Here is a 9,283-nt window from a genome sequence, read left to right as displayed (position 1 = left end):
GCCTGTTTTGAATGCACTGACTGGGATGTTTTTGAAGCTGCAGCCACAGATCTGGACGAGCTCACAGAGACTGTAACATCATACATCAGTTTCTGTGAGGAGTTATGCATCCCTACCAGGACCTACTTGTCATTTAACAATGATAAACCATGGTTCACACCAAAACTCAGACAGCTTCGTCAGGCCAAAGAGGATGCTTACAGGAGTGGTGACAGGATCCTGTACAATCGGGCCAGGAACACATTGACAAAGGAGATTGGTGTGGCTAAGAAAAGCTATGCCAAAAAGCTGCAAAACCAGTTTTCAGCTAACGACCCTGCATCAGTGTGGAGAGGCTTAAAAGATTTCACTAATTACAAGACACCGTCCCCCAGTATCGACAGCAATAAACATATTGCAAACGAGCTGAATATGTTCTACTGTAGGTTTGACACCTATGACCAGACACCTCACACCCACCCGGACCATCTCCCTACACAGCCATCAACACCACATCAACACAGCCCGGACCATCGCCCTACACGGCCATCAATACCACATCAACACAGCCCGGACCATCTCCCTACACAGCCATCAACACCACATCAACACAGCCCGGACCATCCCCCTACACAGCCATCAACACCTCCAGCCATCTTCCTCTCCCCCCCTGCTCTTCAGATCAGTGAGGAAAATGTGCGTCAGATCTTCAGTAAACAGAAGAGAAGGAAAGCACCAGGGCCAGATGGTGTCTCACCAGCCTGTCTGAGAACCTGCGCTGACCAGCTGGCTCCCATTTTCTCCCATATCTTCAATAGATCACTGGAACAGCGCAAAGTTCCATCCTGCTTTAAGCGCTCCACCATCATCCCAATCCCAAAGAAGCCAAAGATCACAGGACTCAATGACTACAGACCTGTGGCCTTAACATCTGTGGCCATGAAGTCATTCGAAAGACTGGTGCTAGCATATCTGAAGGACATCACTGGACCCCTGCTGGACCCCCTGCAGTTCGCCTATAGAGCAAACCGGTCTGTGGATGATGCAGTCAACATGGGACTGCATTATACCCTACAACATCTGGACAAACCAGGGAACTACGCAAGGATTCTGTTTGTGGACTTCAGTTCTGCCTTTAACACCATCGTCCCATCACTGCTTGAGTACAAACTGGCCCAGCTCTCTGTTCCTAGCTCTGTCTGTCAATGGATCACCAGCTTTCTGACAGATAGACAGCAGCTAGTCAGAATGGGCAAAATCACATCCGACAGCCGCACCATCAGCACTGGTGCCCCCCAGGGATGTGTTCTTTCTCCACTGCTCTTCTCCCTGTACACCAACGACTGCACTGCAAAAGACCCCTCCATCAAACTCATTAAGTTTGCAGACGACACTACTGTTATCGGACTCATCCAGAACGGTGACGAGTCTGCATACAGACAGGAGGTGGAGCGGCTGGCGTTATGGTGCAGATACAACAACCTGGAGCTGAACACGCTCAAAACAGTGGAGATGATAGTGGACTTCAGGAGAAACCCCCCTGCACTCCCCCCACTCACCATCATGAACAGCACTGTGGCTGCAGTAGAGTCATTCAGGTTCCTGGGCACCACCATCTCTCAGGATCTGAAGTGGGACACTCATATAGACTCTATTGTGAAGAAAGCCCAGCAGAGACTGTACTTCCTTCGTCAGCTGAGGAAGTTCAACCTGCCACAGGAGCTGCTCGTACAGTTCTACTCAGCTGTCATCCAATCCATCCTCTGCACTTCAATCACCGTCTGGTTCGGCTCAGCTGCCAAAACTGACCTCTGTAGACTACAGCGAATAGTCCGGACTGCTGAACGAATCACTGGCACTACCCTTCCTACACTTCAAGAACTGTACTCTTCCAGAGTGAGTAAAAGGGCTCGCAAAATCACTCTGGACGCCTCACACCCAGCACACTACCTGTTCGAACTGTTACCGTCTGGTCGGCGCTTCAGAGCACCGAGCACAAAAACAGCCAGACACAGGAAAAGTTTCTTTCCTCAGGCTGTCTACCTTATGAACAGTTAAATATTCCCCTACTGTGCAATAAATATGTGCAATACTTTCTCATACGCACTTGTACACAGCACCTTATATCAATATACAATGCAATACTTTCTACACTCGCACTTGTACACAGCACCTTATAACCTGTATATTTATAACAATCTGTACATACAACTCAACATCCAGGTTTCTTCACTAACCGCATCTGTTTAATGTTCATCATTTTTTATTATTATTATCTTATTTTTTCAGATTTATTTTGTGTTGTCACTTGTCACTTTATGTACACTGGAAGCTTCTGTAGCCAAAACAAATTCCTTGTGTGTGTGAAGCACACTTGGCAATAAAACCGATTCTGATTCTGATTCTGATTTCAGTTTGTGTTTCTGACTATAGCCCGCTCCAGAATAAACTTACATTGAGTCCAATTCTGTCCACATCTGCTCAACATATCAAACTATTGTGTTCAACGTCTCCACTCCAGATAGCGATGATCCATGTTCTTCTTAATGAAATTGTTCATGAAAATTCTTAATAATAAAGATAATATTATATAGCCAGACGACTGGTCTGTGCTCTGAGTATTTCAGAAACTGCTGATCTACTGGGATTTTCACGCACAACCATCTCTAGGGGAGGAAATATCCAGTGAGTGGCAGTTCCGTGGGCGCAGACGCCTTGTTGATGCGCTCAGAGGAGAATGGCCAGACTGGTTCCAGCTGATAGAAAGGCAACAGTAACTCAAATAAGCACTCGTTACAACCGAGGTCTGCAGAAGAGCATCTCTGAACACACAACACGTCCAACCTTGAGGTGGATGGGCTACAGCAGCAGAAGACCACCAGGGGATTCAACCAGCGATCCCTAAACCTTTTGATAGCTCAACCCTCTTTATCTATAATATTAATATCAATTCTGCCCTTAATGACCCCCTCTCTAAAGTTGGCTAATTGTCACATGACGTAGAGATAAACAAGTGAACTATTTACATAATTGAAGTCTTTTTTTACTTCACATGTTCTGATTTTATCAGCTTTTCATGAACTCATGGTGAAACTCGTGACACATTCAATATAAAATCTGCTGCTGATACGGGTGCCATGTCTGATATAAGATTGCGTCACAATTTAAGTGAAAACTCTGCTTCAAATATTCTATCAGTGACAAAATGAAGTTAAAGTAAGTATATTTTTACTGAAATGTTTTTCAATTAAAATTCTTGATAAATTAGGAGAATTTCTCAATCCTGTTACAAGTTTACAACCCCGAAACAATGAGATCTGTGACAGGGTTAAGTGTGATGGGGTTGAGTTCTCAAAACAAAATGGCATCTGCTCCTCGTGTGGTTTAAAAAAGAAGGTCCACATGTCAGCAATTAAACAAGAATATGTCATATTGTTTAGAAATTAAAAAAAACTATCATACTTAGTTTTACGTTATAGGGTTGAATTGTTAAGCTTGACCGTACCCCCTTCTAACCATAATAAATAAAAGAAATTAAATAAATTCAAATATATCTTTCTTTTGCACTATGCTGTTAAAGAGAGCTGAATGATGTCACTTCCTGTCTGTGATGTAATAATACATGTAAATTGCTATAGGTGGAAAAATGCTAGCGTAATAGGGTTGAGTTTATATTGAGGGACATAACTTTGTAGCCTGTTTTTATATAAAAAAATCTTATTTATTTATTGTATTTTTATTTATCACCAGATAAGAACTCAAATAAATAGTTGTAATACTGAAAATGTGGACACTGTGTGCATTTTATTAATGTTTTTCTACATGCGATTTGAGAGAAGTGCCTCAGGGACATGACAAAGCTTGGTTTGTGACAGAAATGTTGAGTTATATGTTCTCATTAACCATATAAATTGATGTTTTCTTCTGTATTTTGTTTACTTATTTTTTAGATTATACTACTTACTGTTGTATGCTAAAAATGTGCGAGAGTTCGTTGTGCGCGAGTGTTAACAAACGGGACTTTTATTTTGACTAGTTGAAATGTTGAACTTAGTTCCGACTACTTTTATGTGATCCTTCTGCCTTGGGGCACTGATGTTATACCAGTGCGTTGAGATGTAAACGAACAAATAAATAGCACTAAGAAGTTATATCTGGATTATTCTTTAATGGATGGATGACAACAACACATTGTACACATTAAATCACATGTAAACCTCTTATAACCTCATTCACTTACTGGTTTAAGAAATCCAAGGGGCGAGGGCTGGGACAAATTTAGTTTTTAGTTTACATTCACTAACATGGCTAGCAAGCCTCACTGATCTGGGCTACATCACTCTGTAAATGTGATTAGCATTTGGTTGAATTTATTTGAACCCATTTCAGAAACACATGGAGTCAGATGTGCTTCAGGCATTAGTGATGAGCCGGTCTAGTTAAAACACAATGACTCTTTGGTAGAATACTGAGTAACTGTTAGAGCTTTCTAATGCCCAGTCTTACTATTGTCCTCACAGATAAAACTAAACAGAATGCTACCACAGCATAACAAACTTAAAGCATGACTTCCAGGACTGAGAGAGAAAAACAGCTAATAATTGAAGTAAAAGCACAAGTGGCCAGCACTTCTGTTGACATACAGTACATGAAGGGCTTTGTCCATGAGAGCAATAGCCTTGACCCCCTCAGTTCGGTATTCTGCTCAGTTGGCTTCAGCTCTTGTGACTTCTCTTGACTACTCAGCATCATTCTACACTTTTTGTACAAGCAAGCTTCCCCTGAAAGTAGATTTGATTTGTTTTTATTTTAGGCCTTAGTGCTTTCTATCCATCCAATATGTTGTCCAGATGCAACTGAACGTGCATGTCGATTGAACTACTTCAGCAATAACCCCATAAAAATAAGCGGAGTCAGCAATGTGTTCTTCCTTCTGAAACATTACTCCATGGTCTTTAAGTTTGATGTGTTTATAGATCATTTATTTAATGAAAATGTTATTTATGAAAGTGTATTTACCTTTTCTTTTAGATTAATACAATGAGCTTAAAACACTGACAGTTCTGAGCTTTATAATGGCAATGAACTGCAACCAACAGTTATGGTTCATGGTTTAGTGGCGGCTTTCTGAAGTGGAGCGAGGAGTTTGAAACTGTCAGAAGCCACACCTATGTCCAGAACACATCATCCGACACCCAATCTCAATTCAGTTTGGAAATTCAAGAAATTTACAGAAGTCTCAGTGATCTAATCAAACTGGAATATATTTTATTATTCATTCATTTATTTTATTTTCGGCTTATTCCCTTTATTAATCTGGGGTCGCCACAGCGAAATGAACCGCCAACTTATCCAGCATATGTTTTATACAGCAGATGCCCTTCCAGCTGCAACACATCTCTGGGAAACATCCATACACACTCATTCACTACTGACAATTTAGCCTACGTAATTCACCTGTACCACATGTCTTTGGACTGTGGGGGAAACCAGACCACCCGGAGGAAACCATGCAAACGCAGGGAGAACACACAGAAATGCCAACTGACCCAGCTAAGGCTCGAACCAGCATCCTTGCTGTGAGATGGCAGCACTACCTACTGCGCCACTGCGTGGCCTTATCGGAAATCATATATCCATAAGTGTAAACATATTAAATGTAACCTCCTTTACTTTTATTTAGCCATCCCAGCGCTCACACTGGAGCTGATGTGTTCAGACTCAGTATCAGTTTAACATCTTTAATCAGCCGCAGGTCATCTAGAGGAGGTTTAACACATGAGCTGTTCACACTTCTGTATGGTGTATATATCAGAAAGAGGGACGGTTGAGTTCTGCTGGAGACCTGCACATAGAGGAACACATGGACATCAGACTGCTGATCAATCTGCACAGGAGACGATGAAGAGGAGGAAGACAGATGATGGAGGAAATAAATCTATTATCAGGGGAAATATTAAGACCGAATGGTGAGGAGTTTGGCATAAAGATAAGAAGACACAACATTTATATAACATTAAAATATTAGTGGAGACAAATAAACGTGTGTGTGTTAGAAACAGAGAGGAGGAAGTGATGTAAACTAGACTAAACTCAGCATTAATGGAGTTCAGGAACATGATTAATGTGAACACTGTAGAGTTAGAGAGAACATGTTAGATTTGATGGAGGAAACATGAAAGAGAGAAGTAAAGTCGCCGCAACGCAGTACTGGGAAACACCCACACACACTCACATTTACACACAGACCTTCAGGTTAAATTAAGTAAAGCTGAAGTCAAAACTATAATAAAGATACAGACAAAGAGTTTAAGGCAGGAATACTGGGATATAAATGACCCAGGAAGACATCTGTATAAAATCCAAAGGTAAATCTGTGAAGGAAGAGAAATGGGGAATAATCGTATGGAGGAAATGATCATAACCATCTCAGAATAGCACATACAGGACTAAACAAGACACTGTTTAAATAGATAAGCGCACATTTTAACCCATAATAACAGAATGTCAAGATTATGAATATGAAAGAAAATATATTAAGAGAAGTATTATTAGACATAATCTTACATTTACTCTGGAAAATATACTACGGTCAACATATGGAGGCATTAATAAATCACTTCTGAAAGAAACTGGGCTGTTAGAATGAATTTACAATTTAATTTTATGCTTAAACACAGTTTTCCCTCAGTTTTATAGTGTGATTTGTTTTTCTCGTTTCCCTCCATGTCAGACTCCTGTTCCACACTCCAGTCCAGCAGGAGGCGGTAAAGCAACAACAAATAAGTTTGACAACCGCCAAAATACTGAAGAAGAAGTTGACAAACCGAAAGCGTTAAAACAGCTCAGATTGTGTTCCTGCTGCACAAGAGCGTCTGTACTTCTGCATGTAAGTTTAATGCTTCTACATTACGCTTATTTGTGGAGATGATGAAGGGGTTTATGTGTGTATAAGCGTGTTTATAAGCGTGATTTATAGTCTGCTCCTGAAGCTCAAAGCCTCAAACACCGATTAAACTCGGCCCAAACACGGTCATTTGAACAATATAATGGGTTATTTTTATCCCTTGAAAGTGTTTGTGCTCTTCTATATCAGGTTGACTCGATAATTTCACATCATTCAGCACAAAATAAACTTTAAACAGAGTCAGGAAATCGAAAGTGAAAGCAGAGCTTCAGTAAACAGAAGAATGCGGATGATCCTTAAACTGCATTTAACTGGTAACGTTTTAGTACTAACTAACTACTAACTAAGCTAATAAATAAAATAATAAGTTAATAGTTGTCTAAAGCAGAAGTTATCGTGACAGACACATACATATCAAATGATCAAACCTGAAATATCTGAGGTGTCAGATCAGGGGTAAAACCAACTGCATTAATGTTAATCAGTATAAATTTATCTGCTGTGAAATGGCTGAAAGTCAGTGTGTGTTCTCCCTCATCATGTGGTCTGTTTCAGTAAGGTCTTGTTTGTGAAGTCAGCATTGATTGCTATAAAGTGTGATGTTCTTAATCTCAGTTTATTGTCATCTCCAGGTGATGGTCAGCGGCTGATTGTTTCCTCAAAGCTCTGCTAATGTCTGCATTGGTGTTTTAGCTGCAGTATGGCAGAGGAGCAAGTAAAGGACTCTCTCTCAGAGAAACACAGGTATTGACTCTGTTTTTACACCATTATTTCAACACTTTCTCTGAAGAACAAAGACCAACAACAATGCACTTATTTGTGTTGCTATTGCCTGATCAAATGATGGACAAATTTGTCCATCATTTGCTTAAGCTTAAGCTTCAGTTTAACTTCAGGAAATGTGTTAAGATCATTCTAGATTACAGACAGTTTGATCTGGTGTCATCTTTACCAGAGCTCAATATGTGTCATGTTTACCCATGATTCCTGTGTAGCAGACCTGATCTGACAGACCTTCAGCCAACAATTAGTTTGTGCTGAATTAACAAAACAAACTCTTAAAACTCTTGTAAAGGAGACTGAAGTTTGTCCTGCAGTTTATTCATCTGGTGTGTTTGTGTCTTCAGTGTGAGATCAGGATCATGTGTGTCTCTGAAGAGTGACCTGTCTAAAGGGCTTCCACCAGAGTTCAGTGAGAAAACACCATCATCTGCCATCAGGTATTTAGTGTTTTACATTATTGCTCACACATGGACTGTTTCAGTATTTGTTAGAACATTTTATGATATTTACACAATACTTTAAAGGTTCAATATGTAAGAAACACAAGAACATTGTTCTATCATTTTCGGGCTCTTCTGAATGTCTTCATCCACACTCCTGATAAGGACAAATATCTGAATCTAAAACATTTATCTACTGTTTGTAACCTTAAATAATGCATCTGCATAAACTCTGGTAGTAAAATATCCTCTTTGTCATAAAGTTATGAGTCACAAGCGAGAGGATTGATCTTCAGCATCTGTTAAATAAAAATCCCAAAGACAAGGTGAAGATCAAAGCAATCACAGAATAATCCAAGTAGCAAGATGGCAGACGAGTCGTCACCTTGGAATTATAAGGTTCTCTCTGCGTTCTGAGTGATTTTGAGATATTGAGCCTCAGTTTTTGCGTTCCATAGCAAACAGTGTTTGTGTAACATTTGTATTTTAAATAAAAGGTCTTAAAATGTAAACAACTTATAAAAAAATCCCAAATGTAAATAAGATGTCATTTAATAAGAATATGTCAATAACTCAATTTTGACAAAAATGTCAGATAGTACCTTATAATTAAGGTGACGAAATGGCAAAAATATAATCCACAGAACAGAGACAGAGATGCAAACACAGCTGGGCTCATTTATTAATGCAATGTAGAAACGAGCGCAGATATGAGCGTAAAAATCCATCCATGACAATGTTCATGTCTGATTAATGAAACATTCCTATACAGACAAGCTAATCGTACGAAATGAAAATGATTGTTATTTCACTAACACAGTCTTAAATATTCACATTTTAGATGACTCACCCCTAGAGTTCATGACGGGGATGAAGATAACCTGACCAAAAAGAGAGAAAAAAATGAGCAACCAGAGAAAAAGAATGAATGTATAAGTTTTAGCTATCTTATCATGCAAATGATTGATTTATATTATATGCTCCCCGGCCACTTTATTAGGTACACCTGTCCAACTGCTCGTTAACACAAAGTTCTAATCAGCCAATCACATGGCAGCAGCTCAATGCATTTAGGCATGTAGACATGGTCAAGACGATTTGCTTCAGTTCAAAGCGAGCATCAGAATGGGGAAGAAAGGGGATTTAAGAGACTTTGAATGTGGCATGGTTGTTG

At 39.9% G+C, this 9,283-nt stretch overlaps 1 long non-coding RNA gene across 1 annotated transcript; it reads left to right on the top strand.

The window, feature by feature from the left end:
* Window positions 1-6,795: 6,795 nt before the first annotated feature.
* LOC130222852 (uncharacterized) lies at window positions 6,796-8,096 on the top strand. Its single transcript, XR_008836539.1, has 3 exons — window positions 6,796-6,868; window positions 7,519-7,630; window positions 8,014-8,096. It is a non-coding gene; the product is annotated as an uncharacterized LOC130222852 (long non-coding RNA).
* Window positions 8,097-9,283: the final 1,187 nt, after the last annotated feature.

This window comes from Danio aesculapii, chromosome 4 (genome assembly GCF_903798145.1).
Source record: "Danio aesculapii chromosome 4, fDanAes4.1, whole genome shotgun sequence".
Taxonomy (NCBI): domain Eukaryota; kingdom Metazoa; phylum Chordata; class Actinopteri; order Cypriniformes; family Danionidae; genus Danio; species Danio aesculapii.
The sequence above is the reverse complement of the archived record's forward strand: the minus strand, read 5'-3'. Positions and strand labels throughout refer to the sequence as shown.